This window comes from Sebastes umbrosus, chromosome 5 (genome assembly GCF_015220745.1).
Source record: "Sebastes umbrosus isolate fSebUmb1 chromosome 5, fSebUmb1.pri, whole genome shotgun sequence".
Lineage (NCBI taxonomy): Eukaryota > Metazoa > Chordata > Actinopteri > Perciformes > Sebastidae > Sebastes > Sebastes umbrosus.
The window spans coordinates 34,036,497-34,050,654 of NC_051273.1; the positions used below are offsets into that span (position 1 = coordinate 34,036,497).

At 42.3% G+C, this 14,158-nt stretch overlaps 1 long non-coding RNA gene across 1 annotated transcript; it reads right to left on the bottom strand.

Annotated features, from left to right (window-relative positions):
* Positions 1–682: 682 nt before the first annotated feature.
* Positions 683–5,826, bottom strand: LOC119488922. The gene is made up of 3 exons (XR_005207056.1): positions 5,765–5,826; positions 3,053–3,054; positions 683–770 (listed from the first exon to the last, which is right to left on the bottom strand). It is a non-coding gene; the product is annotated as an uncharacterized LOC119488922 (long non-coding RNA).
* Between the last annotated feature and the right edge of the window lie 8,332 nt (positions 5,827–14,158).

A 14,158-nucleotide genomic window follows, 5' to 3' on the forward strand; every position in this document is an offset into this window, starting at 1 on the left:
CGGCCTGCTCAGCTCCAGGGGAGATGCTGCGATGCGTTGTGGGAGTGAGAAGGCAGGGTTACTGGAGTGAAAAAACCCTGGGCAGCCTTCTTTGGATAAACCACCTTATTCCCCCTCCCCAGGGGCAGCAATCAATAGGTTACTGCAGGCCTCTGCACAAAAACTCTCCTCTCAGTCCCACTGCAGTGCTGGAGGATAGTCGGTGTCTTGGAAACAAACCCCTCAGAGCTCTCCAAGGTTTAAAGCATTAATGAAAATGTATTTCAACACAGGGGCCAGATTATTGACTCTTAATATTATCTTAATATATATATCTTTACACACCTGTAAAGGCTTAATGGATTCCAAAAGAAAATTCTAAAGATATTCGATATATTCATTGGAAGAGGACATACAAAGAGAGGGCACACAAAATATGTGGTTTCATCTGTTTGGTCAGATGCTTCAACAGGTGTCTTGGTGAATTTGGTAAAGGAAAAACAGTCATATACAGCTACCAATACCAATACAGAAATATTCATCTTTTGTTATTGTTGCATCTGCAGGATCGATAGAATTACATGGATAGAGTGTTGGTGTCCGTGTTAACAGGTTAGAGCAGCGACACAGCGTGTCACGCGCGGCTCGGCTGCCTGTCAGCTGCGTCTCTTCCTAGGTCTCGCCTATTTTTGACGCGAGCCGCGCGGTTCACAGCAGCAACAGACAGTGAAGGTGATCTATAGACTGTATATTGACATCATATCAGCAACATCACTACACTTTCAATGTCTCTATATGTAGAAAATCTTACAGAGATGAAAAAAAGTTTTTAAATCAACACTTCCTGCTTTCATTTAAAAATAAAAGCCTTCAAGCGTTTTTCTGTGGACAGAATTCCTTCATTTGTTAACACGAGGCTTTTATTCTGAAATATGTGCAGGACAATGTTGTAGAACATGCAGTGGCTTGGAGAGCTCCATGAATGAATATAGTACGGGGTTTTAATTGTGGATTATTACTATTATTTACAAATTATCACACGTTTCTTAACCTTTCTCTGTCTAAAATAAATATAAATTATATTTATAATGAAAAGAAATGAAAGGCAAACTCTTTGTAGAGAGAAAGCGCTGGCAGCAGCAGTTGCAGCAGCAGAAATGCAGCTGGTCTGAACACCTGACTTGTGAATTACGCAGCCGTCTCGCCACGGCAGCCGCCTTGCCACGGCAGCCGCCTTGCCACGGCAGCCGCCACGCCACGGCAGCCGCCACGCCACGGCAGCCGCCACGCCACGGCAGCCGCCACGCCACGCAGCCGCCACACGCTCCTGACGTTCCCAGTGTGGACAAAGCGTAAGAGAAGGAGCAGGTTTATAGCATATGCCTACTGTTCTCAGGAATTTTGTGTCTACCTGGATGCTTTGTCTTTTATACCAAATGCATGGGCCGTTGCAGAACCATATATTATGAAAGTGTGAAAATAGCCACAACCACATATACAGTATACACTCACACATGTCATGCATTTCATATCATGCTATAAAAGCAGAAGCACATGCACATCCACAAATAGGCTGCCTGCAGATTCATAATGTGCTGTATAATAATAGATTTTTTTCTAATTCTACTAGCCCACACAATCACTTCGCTGCTTACCCGGCTGAATCCTGCTCATTGTCACGGTAACCATTATTCTATTTAATTTTATTATTATCGTAGTTTTTAGATTGTCATCCCCAATAATAAAATTAATTATTTTCAGTGAGAAAAAATGTTCACATTGTTTGGTAGCTCTGCTGCAGATTAGAAAACTGATTCCATACGTTTCCAGATGCTATTAATAGATCTATATCCATCATGTTCTTATCCCAACTCCCCTTGGCATCACTTTTCCGTGGCAGTAAACACATGCTTAATGTTGTAAAATTAAACTAAAACACTTGGTTAGGTTAAGGCAACAAAACCACTTAATTAGGTTTCGGAAAAAAACAACTTGGTTGGGCTTAAAATCATTGCATCTGTACAGTGAAAATGCAGCGTTTTCCCTGAGTGTTTACTGTTGCCGAGGAAGGGTTTACATTGTAGGTAATGGAAAGCCCGGTGCGTCTCATACCGGCGCTAAGGGGTGCCTTAGTGCCTTGTGTGGCGGTATCAGTGCACTCACTTTGAAACTGTGGCCAGTGGTTCCAATATTGAAATACAAACCTAAATGTGAGTTATGTCATTGCTTGGTATTTTAGTCTTATAAGCTTACCAGTTTACCAGCTTACTACAGATGTCCATGTCCTCGTAAAATATTACTTTCCCTAAAGAATGTTAAGGGAAATTACAAAATATATATAATAATGTTTTTATTTACACGGCTACTTACTTAAGAAATTCATATTTTGCCACAAAAACGGTCCGCCAGAGTCCGACATCAGAGCTGTGCCCAAAGCAAAGGTCTGTTATACATAGCAACGGTCTATTATACATAGAAATGGTCTGTTATACAGAAATTACAGACCGCCGTGATTGACCAATCAGAATAGAATATTCGACGCAGCCGTGTAATAATAAGAAATACAAATATTGTATTATGTGATTTATCATGGAGTGTTTTACTCTGTCTTCTAAAGAAAAACTAAATGGAAATCTTTCAACAGTCTTCTCTTACCTTCACGCTTCACACTTTATAGGCTTTTCAGCTTTGTCTTTATTCACTCTCTAACAGTGTTCATCTTTTGGCCATTTTTGATGGATGTCATATCGCTGAGACTGCCATGTTTCTGTGCAAGGTCATGCTGGCAAAATGGATGGAAGTGGTATTGTGCGCTGGTCACCTCATACAGAAGCTGTGGTGGGTGCTCATTGAGCTCCCACTGTGTGTGTGTGTGTGTGTGTGTGTGTGTGTGTGTGTGTGGGTGTAGCGGTTTTGGGTTTTCCAGGTCAGTGCTTGCCAACATCGGGGAGTGTCAGCAGCTCAGCAGGAGCTCTTAAAGGAAGTCTTTAGGCTTTTACTGCCAGAGTACATTTAACACCATCACATTCCACAAGGTTACACTGTCTTAAAGAATTGTACAGCTAGTTGCTACATCTGTTGTTAATCAACTCCTGGTCAACACTTTGCTTGACACCCTCTTTCTGACACTACTTACATGATATTACTGTAAAATAAAAAAAATTAAAGGACGTGTTCCATTTTTATTTTCAAGTCCATCTAATAAAACGTATATGTACATTGAGAGAATGTCTTCAGAATCTCTTACATATGAATGACTTCATAGCCAATATGGACAAGAGGAATAATTACATTTACCAAAAAAAAAAACATTTCAATGTATATAAGGCTCGTGAGTATTGTTGAGTATGAGACAGACTTGGACAAAATGCGAACCTATCCTTTAAGAATCCTTTGAGAACTGTAGCAGTAGTCTACTACAGTAGAAGTCACTTTCTGATTAAGTAATCAGTTACATTATTCCTTGACCAAGATATATACGAATGTGTATACAAAGCCAATATACTGTGCAAAGGCTGTCACATTACCATATAATATTAGGTCAATCAGACAAAAACAATCCCCTCATCTCCACATAATGGTGATGAAGGGATTGAACGGATAATTAAACTACCACTAAACTAATTAAATCAATATCAAAGAAAATAATCACACAATGTTAAATACAGTATAGAATTGTGTAGCTCACAGTTAAAACTCAGTGCTTTGACACAGTCCTCCTTTTCCTAACCTTTGAGAGACTTCCTAACATATCTAGAAAAATGCTCTTTGAATAAAATTTATTATTAGGGTGTCCCAGACTAAGATTTACATAGTCAAATCTGATTGGTCAAGTCTTACCCATCATCGACTGATCGTCAAATCACCTTTTCGTGTGTGTATGTGTATATCAGTGTGTGTTGCTATGGGCCTCATAAGTCAGATAAACCTGACAATGTCCTCACAAGTAGCATTAAAATCAGGTCTGACCAAATTATATAGCCTTATACAAAATCTCAACAGATGGATGTATTCGTAGAAGCATGGCTTACTTTGATTCCCAGGTCTCTAGGACCTTGGGAAAGGCATGTCCCCATTTGTCACGTTTTTTTCAAAAGTCCTGATATTGTCTATAAACATGTACGTGTGTGTGTGTGTGTCCCAGGTGGCTGTGACATTTGCAGTGGGGTCAGAGGTCGGTCTTCAGAGCAGCAGTGACTTCAGTCAGACGGGGAAACCTTTCCTAATGGGCACAGTGGCTCTAGGTGAGAATCAGCTCTGCTCTGTACAATATTGCTCACTTTCTTTCTTTCTGTCTGTCTTCATCTTTTCACCTTTCTGGCCCTCTGATTATTTATTTTTTTCTTTTACCAGTTCACTTTCCTTCTTCCACCATCTTTTTTTGGCCAAGAATACCCATGATAGGTCCATGACGGACTACTCCCCAGTGCACCGGCCCCCTGCAATTAGAGTTGCCAAATAGATTTGAAAAGCTGACTTGTAGCAAGTTCATAGCAAAGTGGCCATAGCATACTGCTCCACTGGAAAATAAAAAGGCACAGTAGCTCATTTGTTCAATATGAAAAAAAAACTGCAGCTATAAAAAAAAAAAATGGGGTGATTTAACTGATAGTAAAGGAGACTTTAAAGACTCAAGACAATGCTGAAGACAGTTTCCAAGAGTAACCAAAAACAAAGCTGGATTGTATGATTCAGATCTTGCCATCACTCTGAAACTGTTGCCCAATTTTCTTTATGAAAAGATTCCAATACTTTTTTTTGTATTAATGCAATAATCTCAGAATTACAGACACAATATACAACATATAAAACTCACATAATCCACAAATTTGTAATATAGAATAATAAAAACAACAAACAAAAAACTTGATTTAAACTAGTTCCTCATAACCATTTGGCTTCTCTTATTTGCAATTATGCCCTCTGAAATGGTGCCTGACAGACAAACGAAACACCATTAAAGTCAAACTTTCTTTCTTCTTCACATCAAAGTCACCAAGTATCATTGTTTGTGGGCAAACATTCAGGGCAATAGCTAGGAAACGACATTAGGACGAAACCCAAATAATAATGAAATGTCAATTTTGGATCATTTCATGAACCCCTGAAAAGAATTTGTCTTGTTGGAAGGATCTTATATGAGTTTTATGCCACCACGCCGGTAATAGCTGTGGCTGGAGGCATTATGTAATCGGTACGTTCCATTCTCGTTAACGCAATATCTCAGGAACCCCCGGAGGGAATTTCTTCAATTTTAGCACAAACATCCACTTGGACTCAAAGGAACTGATTAGATTTTGGTAGTCAAAAGTCAAGGTCACACTGTGACCCCACAAAACATATTTCTATCCAAGAATTCATACGCTAATTATGACAGTTTCACACAAATGTATAGGATAAAATGATGAAGTGATGACAATTCTGCAAGAATTGCATTTTTCAGCGATTGGTTGGCGAGCCCTTCTGGTGTGTAAACTGCTCAGAAACCCCTTTATTGTCAATCTAGCTAACTAGGAAAGCCATCCATCCTCTGAATGCTCTAGGTCTCTAGTTTGTGGCTGTGAAGTTTCATGATGCTTCGATTATCCCAGAGGTCACCTCAGGTCATTATATACAGTGAAGTCAAATAAAAAAAAAATGGTCCCAGCCACACTGCACGCGTCAGCTGCGTCTCTTCTAGAGATTCGAGGTCTCGCCTATTTTTGACGCACGTGCAGTGAAAGTGATCTATTGACTGTATATTGACATCATTCCAGCAACATTACTACAATTTCATTGTCTAGACATCTGTAGAATATGTTACGGAGATGAGAAAAAGTAAAGACTTATTTTTAAATCAACACTTCCTGCTTTCATTTCAAAATAAAAGCCCTCAAGCGTTTTTTTTCTATGGACAGAATTCATTCATTTGTTAACACTAGGCTTTTATTCTGAAATATGTGCCTGACAGTGTTGTAGAACATGCAGTGACTTGGGGAGCTCCATGAATGAATAAATTACGGGGTTTTAATTGTGGATTATTACTATTATTTACAAATTACAACACGTTTGTTAACCTTTCTCTGTCTAAAATAAATAAAACGCAGCAGAAACGCAGCTGAAACGCAGCTGGTGTGAACACCCAACGCAGCAGCCACGCAGTAGCCATGCAGTAGCCATGCAGCAGCCACGCAGCCGCCACGCGCTTCTGACGTTCCCAATGTGGAAGAAGCGTTAAAGAGTTCTCTTCAGCAGTGTTCAGGTGTGTAAGTGCACAAACTGGATATAAATGGAGGGGGCAGTAAATTGATGTTTGCATTATAAATTATGTACAACTAAGGCTGGCTGATATTTCAATGTTATTGTTTATCAAGATTCACTGGTATTGTATCGTGTTGATCTAATCCTACTGTGTTATCGTTTAACAAAATTCTGCTGTAACTCTGCTTGAGCAGGATGTCCATCACCATGTATTTTCTTTATGTCCAGATCCTGTGGTTCGAGAGAGAGAGTAGTGCTTGGAGGTCTGACAACCTGCACTGTGCTTAACATCCTCTGGTAAGCACATTATTCTCTTACAGCCCTGCTCTTTAACTTCTTTATTAATAATGAACCTCCAGACAATACATAGTTATTAGCTTAAACACCTTTTCAGGTGTCATACTCTTTTTCAGCCATGTTCTATTGAAATTGTGAGAGTGAGAGAGAGAGAGACAGAGGGAGAGAAAAAACATCATCTCTGAATATACTCCTGTACCTCGGCAGAGACTTTTCCCCCAGGAGAGCATCTGGTGTATTGTCTCCTAGGAGAGAGCGCCACAGGACACTGCGCTATTTCTGTGAATAACTGCCACAACCTCTCCACAGGCAGAGGGTTAGGGATTATGTTATGTTTCAGCCATCAAAGAGAAGTCTTGATTGTTTGTGTTGAAATCCTTGCCAGGTGGATTGTTATAGAAATAAGGTTTTATTGGATGATTCTACAAGCAATAAGAATATTCTGTGATGCGACCGTACGACGTAATAACAATAGGGTTTTTGTGTGAAATGTCCATATGAGTTAAAAGTAGAGCAGCAGGCTGCTATGTGGATAGCAGATGGGAAACTGCTTGGTTGGAATGAAGACTGTGGGCTGTCATGTCTAGAACGTGTGATTGGGTTCCAAACGTACCATTTAAATTGATATAATTCCGAAAATTAAGCTTTTATAAGCTGATATGTGATAGATCGTGATTGACATTGAGCACTGTGGTCAGATGATCACATGTGACCACACCACTAGACCATCTGGGAGACAGAAACCTTCGACACAGGGGTGGGCGTATCGATCCAAAAATATCGATACTACCAAGGTCTGAACTTAACTTTTTTCACTGCCTGCCACTGTGGCAGAAAAGTATTTTTGTTTGTCTGCCACTCAGAAATTGTATCTGCCACTTTTGAAATCCATGGGCTACATGAAGGAGTAACATTATAGATCTGATGTCATTCAATGATCGATATATTTTACACAAAAAACATTATATACATGGTAAATTACAGTGTTCAAATTACACCGTGGAGGGAGGGTAGTGTACACAGTACTTTACTTTGTATTTATTCATGGAGCTCTGCAAGTCACTGCATGTTCTACAACACTGTTCGGCACATATTTCAGAATAAAAGCCTAGTGTTAACAAATGAGGGAATTCTGTCCACAGAAAAAAAAACGATTGAGGACTTTTTCATGTCTGTGGCATATTCTACAGATATAGACATTGAAACTGTAGTAATGGTGCTGGTATTATGTCAATATACTATCAAATGATCACTTTCACTGTTGCTGTGAACTGCTGCACGGCTCTCGTTAAAAATAGGCGAGACCTCGAATCTCTAGAAGAGACGCAGCCTAGCCGTGCAAGAGACACACGCGGGCAGTGTGGCTGCTCTAACCTGTTAACACGGACGCCGAAATAAAAAACAACAAGTAACGCAGCCGCCACGCTCTGTTGACGTTCCTGCTGTGGACACGCAGTTAGGCAACACAGCCACTTAGTTGGGTTTAGGAAACAGTTGTTGTTGACGTTATCTTGACTGACGACACTAATAAGTCACATGAATAACAACTGACGTGACAAAATAAGTCAACGTTACTTTTAGTTTCACACAGGCCACGAACAGCAAGTCTTCTGGTTGAAAGTCTTGTGTTTGTTTGACCCACCCGCCCTAAGCAGACTCTCACGCTATTAATACTACATCACTTGCTCTGAATGTCGTTTATTGCTGCGGGTAGGTTTACATTGGAGTTAGCTGAAAGCCCGGTGTGTCGCATACAGTCGCTAAAGGGCGCCTGCATGCCAAGGGGCACTTCCCAAGCAGCGGTACTTGACAAGTTGGGAGTGAGACCGGGTTGGATATTTTCGGTTATTTTGTTTGTGAGTGCATATTTTTAGATATACAGTATATGTTTTGGTGTTTCTATGTTCTTCAGAGCGTTCATTTACATCAGGTAAACTGGCAGCATCTAGTGTTTTAGTGACAATGAATCATACAAGAGACTCCCATCTCTCTATCATACACACACACACACACACACACACACTTAGCAGCCCACCATATCATAAAAAAACAACAACTCTATTTTATTATTACTCTATTTGTGGGTATTTGCCTGTGCCCGTTTGTTTCAATCAGTGAGATTGGGGACAGTGAGTTTCATGAGAAAGAAAAAGAAGACGAAATTGAACTCCACTCCACCAATTTTACAGTCAATTTACTAATTATAAGGAGTCTTATAAAAACAGTTGAATAATGTCTTATATGGCTCTGGAGAAGCTTTGTCAAGTCTGAGAGAATTACTCAGGTGACATCACCCTGGAATCTCTGCTTGGGCTTGGAGACATCAGAGTTTTAATGGAGAGACTGTATTAGTATTGGTGTAGGGTTTAAAGCTGAAGTAGGCGAGATTGGACAAATATGATTTAAAAAAAGTTATTTTTATAAATAATATCGCTATATCGTGAAAGTAGCACATGAAACAGGTAACCTGACAAAAATCATGTCCCTCTGTGTCCTCCGGTGCTCCTAACGGCATCTGCAAGATTTCACAGACCGGAGGAAAACAAGCAGTAAGAGCTGATCTGTCAGTCACCCGCGAACTCCGGCCAAACGGTCAAACTAGGCCGTGCTGATCAAATATGAATCAATATTATGTTACGTTAATGCCTATTTCTCTCCTCAAATGTTTTCAAAATCATCTTGTAGTGTACTGTTTTGTACCATTGTAAAATCTGGTGAAGGAACGCCAAGTTCTGGTCACATGACCGGAGCACAGCCAATAGAAACGCTCTCTCAATGAAATGGCCTGTGATTGGTCAAAGTCTCCCTTCACGGGCTAGATTTTCTAAAGCCTGAAAACAGAGCCATGAGGAGGAGCAGAAGTCTAGTTATCTCTCAGAACATTTGAATTACAATATGCTGAAAGGTTATTATGGAATTTTTGCCCAATGATGCCAAAAATATACTGCCTACTGCAGCTTTAAAAGACACACAGCAGACAGACAATGTCTAAAAATATATGCTATCTAGTTACATTATGTTAAGTGTAGGATACATTGTTTTTGAAGTTCGACCCCAGCTAGGCACTACTGTAAAAGTAGTGAAAAACTACTTTTTTTAATCAGTCTCTCGCGAGGTCCCCAACTTTATGGAAGTGCAATACTATATTGTTGGACTAGTACTTTTAAACCCTTATTAGTACTCTACTAACTTGGTTCCTCAGGCTCATATCTGTCTTCCCTTCTTTTCTATGTTTGACATTATTTGTCAACATATTTTACAACTTCTCTACCACCACTATAGCCTACATATCAACCCTAGCCTACGCCTAAGACTGACACCACACTAAAGACCCCAAAACAGCTTTCATAAGGACCAACAGGTATATATGATGCAATATCCATCAAATCCAATAATTCCTGTCTTGGTTTGGATCTTCAACCTCTCAATACAGTTGTGCACCTAGTTTCTAACAAATTAATAAAAAAAAATAAAAAAAAAGTTCCAATATAAAATGAACAGGCCAGCATAAGAAAGAAAATTCTTGGGTATAGCTCAGTAAAATGTGTCATGGGTATGTATCTCGTGCAGCAGTGCAACCAACAATTGTCTGTATCTGACCTTTGTTGTACTTTACTGATCAGTTTCTGCCAAAACAACTTACAGCAGCTCCACACAATAAGTCTCTCTCCTCTGGGATACTTCTTTGAGATTTATGAGCTTGTGTGCAACCTACACACCGGATTCTGTAAGCAGTGTTCCGTGGCGAAGCAATGCTCTATAATGGCAGAGGGTTTTGTTTTTCACAGGGGAGCTCCATTTATCGATTCATGATAACATTTTAGAGTTATTTCAGTGCGTTGTAAAGAGGCTTTACTTTCTCTCTCCACATATGCAGAGCCCTTACTGTAGGTCAACACATGCACTGCAAAATACCCAATCCATCCTTTTACTTTCAGTTCAGTAAAGGCATGGTTAGATGAGCCTTCAACTCACAAGTGTTCTATTTCACATGGATCCCACGCTGTAAAGCCTGGGCCATATTGGCAACGTCGGGATCAGACTTATTAATTTAACAGAATACTCAAAAAAAGTCAGATATAGTCGTCTAGATGGCGCAGTGATATATAAAACATTTTCAGAATATAATGGATGAATAGATTACACTTCATTATGCCCTTTGGTAATGAGATAGCATGTATGAGTATTTCAGCCTTCTTTCAGCTTCTTCCGGCGGTGTGCAACGGACTTGGGAGCAAAAATAAATCCATCCATCCATCCATCCATCTTCAACCGCTTATCCGGGATCGGGTCGCGGGGGCAACAGCTCCAGCAGGGGACCCCAAACTTCCCTTTCCCGGGCCACATTAACCAGCTCTGACTGGGGGATCCCGAGGCGTTCCCAGGCCAGAGTAGAGATATAATCTCTCCACCTAGTCCTGGGTCTTCCCCGTGGTCTCCTCCCAGCTGGTCGTGCCTGGAACACCTCCCAAGGGAGGCAACCAGGAGGCATCCGTGCTAGATGCCCGAACCACCTCAACTGGCTCCTTTCGACGCAAAGAGCAAGGACTCTACTCCGAGTCCCTCACGGATGACTGAGCTTCTTACCCTATCTCTAAGGGAGACGCCAGCCACCCTCCTGAGGAAACCCATTTCGGCCGCTTGCACCCGCGACCTCGTTCTTTCGGTCATGACCCAACCCTCATGACCATAGGTGAGAGTAGGAACGAAGATTGAACGGTAGATCGAGAGCTTTGCCTTCCGGCTCAGCTCTCTTTTCGTCACAACGGTGCGGTAAAGCGAATGCAATACCGCCCCTGCTGCTCCGATTCTCCGACCAATCTCACGTTCCATCGTCCCCTCACTCGCGAACAAGACCCCGAGATACTTAAACTCCTTCACTTGGGGTAAAGACTCATTCCCTACCCGGAGTAGGCAATCCATCGGTTTCCTGCTGAGAACCATGGCCTCAGATTTAGAGGTGCTGATTCTCATCCCGACTGCGTCACACTCGGCTGCGTCACACTCGGCTGCGAACCGATCCAGTGAGTGCTGGAGGTCGCAGACCGATGATGCCAACAGGACCACATCATCTGCAAAAAGCAGCGATGTGATCCTCAGCACACCGAACTGCAAACCCTCCTCCCCCCGACTACGCCTCGATATCCTGTCCATGAATATCACGAACAGGATTGGTGACAAAGCGCAGCCCTGGCGGAGGCCAACCCCCACCGGAAACGAGTCCGACTTACTGCCGAGGATCCGAACACAACTCTCGCTTTGGGCGTACAGGGATTGGATGGCCCTGAGAAGTGCCCCCCTCACCCCATACTCCCGCAGCACCCCCCACAGTATCTCCCGGGGGACCCGGTCATATGCCTTCTCCAAGTCCACAAAGCACATGTAGACTGGATGGGCATACTCCCAGGCCCCCTCCAGGATCCTTGCGAGAGTGAAGAGCTGGTCCGTTGTTCCACGGCCAGGACGGAATCCGCATTGTTCCTCTTCGATCTGAGGTTCGACTATCCTCTCCGGGAACCATCACCTTAACGTGGTAGAGAGGTTTGCGTGTCCCTATGACCCTGAGGGCTGTGTTGTCTGGAGCCTCGTGCTCCTGGTAGGGTCTCCCATGGCAAATTGGTCTCAGGTGAGGGGCCGGATTAAGAATGGTTCACAAAACCCAAATGACGACACGAGGCAGAGGAAGAGTTACCCGGCCCGGAGGAAGCCCGGGGCCCACGTCTGGAGCCAGGCCCAGACGGAGGGCCCATCAGCGAGCGCCTGGTGGCCGGGCTTGCCACGGAGCCCGGCCGGGGATACCCCGAAGAGGCAACGTGGCACCCCCCTCCTCCTCTCCATCCTGTGGGCTCACCACCTGCGGGAAGAACCGCTTGGGTCGGGTGCGCTGTCACACAGGTGGCAGTGAAGGCCAGGGACCTCGACGGACTGGACCCGGGCGGCAAAAATAAATATAAAAACATAATTCAAAGCGGTAAACACACACAGCATAAAGGTCAAAGGTCAACTTTATTATCCCGCAAGGGGAAATTCATATGGTCATACACGTCTCATAAAAAAACATATAAAACTTCACACACTCCCACACGCACTAGCAGAATGTCCAGTACAATAAAAATGCACCCTCCACAATATAAATATATACTCTATGCATAGTGCAATCCAACAGTCTGAATATATAGAGAACACCGTCCAATCAATTGTATGAAAATACACAGTTCAAAAGCCTATATCCAGAATATACAGTATAGGGTGGGCTACAGCCTATTTACATCTCGTTTAGAAGTCTAATTGCCGTCAGCACAAAAGATTTGTTATACCGTTTGTATATCGTTGTTCTAATTTTTTTGCTGCAGGAATCTTGATCTGCTACTCCTAAATCCAGCTGTCCTTCCTGCATTTGTCAGTTTAAACTGTGTTGTCTTCAGCCATGATTATGACTGTAATTTCTTCGTATTTGTGTAATAGCATACGATCTGCGTACCAAGCTCTGATTGGTCAGTAGGCGGTGCTTTTATGCGAGTTGATCTGTTATAGCAACCATAACCAGCTGCGGAGCAGGTTAGGTGTTCAGCATAAGTTACCATGGTGATCTACCCCGGTAAGAAGTGAACCCCCCGTCGTAGGACGGAAAACCCTGAAGGGTTAACCCTGAAGTTACCTCCCTAACCCCAAATCCTGCTTCGTAGCACAGGCCTCAGATCATGTTCTGCCCAGGTTTTGAGATCAGCTGACATGTTTGCACTGTCCCTCTTGGTGATCTGACATAAACCAAACTGAGATTACTTTTCCCAGACTGAGTGCTCACTCACCCCCAGTATTTATGGTGTCAGACTAGTAATTTGAATGTGGCGAAAAACAAAGGAACTTGTAATACAAACAAAACCAAGGGGGACCAGTAACATCGCCCCTGTTGTTGTTTTTAACAACCAGCCTGTGGAGGTAGTGGAACATTTTAAGTACCTGGGCACGATCATTGATCAAACTTTAAGTTTTATTGAAAACTCAGAGAGTATTTTTAAGAGAGTCAACCAGCGACTGTTTTTAATCAGGAAGCTGAGGAGCTTTGGTGTAAGTCAGCACATACTCGAGATAGCATACAGGGGCCTGGTTGAAAGCATTTTACAGTTTAATAGAACTGCTTGGTTATGGCCACTTGAGTGGGAAGAACAAAAACAAGCTTTCCAAAAATTGTTGAGATTGCAGGGAAGGTGGTTGGTAAGCCACAAAGGCAGCTCTGTGATATATTTGATAGAGCTGTACTCAGCAAGGCCAGACGGACATCTGTAGACGCTTCAAACCCACTAAACTCGGAGTTTGAGCTGCTCCCGTCTTGCCGTCGATTCAGGGTCCTGAGGGCGAGCCGGAACATATATAAGAGGTGTTTTATTCCCCATGCCACACAGGTACTGAATGCAAAATGACTGCACTAGGGAAGACCTTAAGTATTTTTAAAGGTGTAACTTATCCCCATCTGCTGCTGCTGTTTTCTACCCATTTGTACAATTGTACGTTGTATGTTTTTTAACAGTGCAGTGTTTTGCTGACTGTATGTTTTTAATGTTTTTATTTTTTATTGTCCTGGTGATATGCTGTGTCATGTTTGAATTTATCTTGTATGTACCAGAGAAGCCAAAGACCAATT